Here is a 2001-nt window from a genome sequence, read left to right on the forward strand (position 1 = left end):
GATCTTTTCACCTCTTAACTTTTAATTTTTTGTTTAAGATTAGTCTCTTCATCTCCTCCCACTTCTTAAATTTCAAAATCCCTCCCCCTTTTCAAAAACTTTCTTTGATTGTGATTTCAAACTTTGACCTTATTTCAATTAGAATCTTTGACCTTATGCCATTGAATTTTCAAATTCTTTTCTTAAATCAAACTTGTGAACAAATCTAATCATATTGACTTAAAATTTCAAAATACAAAAAGAACTAACACCCATTCAAACTTTTGGGCCCTTTGTGCCTCTTTTAACTTAAATTTTGATTAAAAGCAATCCACCCATTTTGAAATTGAAACCACGAACTACGAGGTTTTGATTCCTCATTTTTATGTTGGTGCGTAGGCACAAGTCCGAAGGTCTTATCAAACACAAAAATATAATCAATGAATTCTTTCCTCATTCCCACACTCTATTTTTCTCAAACATCATTTATACCAAAAACAGATACATACATAAAAAAGGGCTCCCTATGAGTACCTAGGACACTTTGGGTTCTAACACTTTCCCTCTGTGTAACCAACCCCCTTACCTGTAATCTCTAACATTTTATTAGTTTTAATTTGAAAACTTCTTATCTTTGGGTTTTGTTCGTGTTTTTCCCTTTTCCTTTGGAAACAATAAAAGTGCGGTGGCGACTCTAGTTTTATTGAGGTTAAGCTTATCCATGGCTTAATGGTAATGAATTTACCGCTACATAAATTAAGTGGCGACTCTGCTGGGGAGTAGTCCTCAGTGGGTTTAGCCTACTTTTTTATGTGTATATATTTGTATATTTGATGCTTGTATGCTTGTTTGTGTGATATAATCTGTTTGTTGTGCTTGGTGTTCTCTGAGTGATGACATAAGTTCTAACTCGAACTTGAGTGAAATTAGGATAGGAGGTTGGTATCGTCATGTTCAACTTGTGCGGAGTAGTCCTTAACAAGTTGGCTTGAGACCCATCTACTCAGGGGAGACCCTTTTGGAGTTACTGATGTCACACAAGTCATTTGTGTTAGGCATTACTTTCTCTGATTTGGGGTCAGAGGAGCTGAGGACCGTAGAACATTTAACCCAACTTGGCCTATTTGAGACGTAGTCCGGAGAATGTTCAGGTGTAGACCTGATAATAGTTGTTACGTGATACTACACTCATGTGAGTTTCTCTTGAGAATATTATGGGTTGATGAGTCAGTCATCCTAACCTATAATATTCTATAGATGGAATTAAGACTCTGGGAACTTTTTAGAACATGATCTACAGGTTTTTGTCCCTAGTACACTCCTTTGGGATGGTTCTTAACCTGACTCCATGCTCGTGACTCACAACAAACCCTTTGATTCTTGGTTGATCCGATCAAGTCTTGTCAATATCAATGGAACTTGGGTGTTGATAAGGTGAAAACCATAATCCACAAAAATGGATGATTGATCTTAATGATGACTTGATCCATCCCTTGACCTTTGTTTGTGTTTACCTTGTGTGTGATACCATGTTTGTGGTTGTTGCATTCATGCATTCATGCGCATCATAACAATCATCACAATTTTTTTTTAAGGAATTGAGGTCTTATTTGCAAACATTTTCAGACCATGGATTGTGGACGAAGGAACACTAAGAATTACAGTTTCAGATGTCCTAATTTGAAAGAGCTAAGGAAGTTGTCATCCTTTGTATTAGATCCCTTGGACTTCAAGCAATGTCATGGGAAGCTCTTGTCGGTGTTATCTACTGATGTGGTTGAAGGAGTTATGAGTGTTTTGGTTCAGTTTTATGACCCTCTCTATCGTTGCTTCACTTTTCCCAATTATCAGCTTGTGCCTATGTTAGAGGAATATGCACATCTCTTGGGAATACCCGTTTCTGACAAGGTACCTTTTAGTGGATTGGAGGAGATTCCCATATCTCATATCATAGTTGTCGCATTACGCGAAAAACAACCGGCGGGAAAAAGACACAGAGCCGCCACCGTGCGTTATTTATCC

This window comes from Lathyrus oleraceus, chromosome 3 (assembly GCF_024323335.1).
Source record: "Lathyrus oleraceus cultivar Zhongwan6 chromosome 3, CAAS_Psat_ZW6_1.0, whole genome shotgun sequence".
Taxonomy (NCBI): Eukaryota; Viridiplantae; Streptophyta; class Magnoliopsida; order Fabales; family Fabaceae; genus Lathyrus; species Lathyrus oleraceus.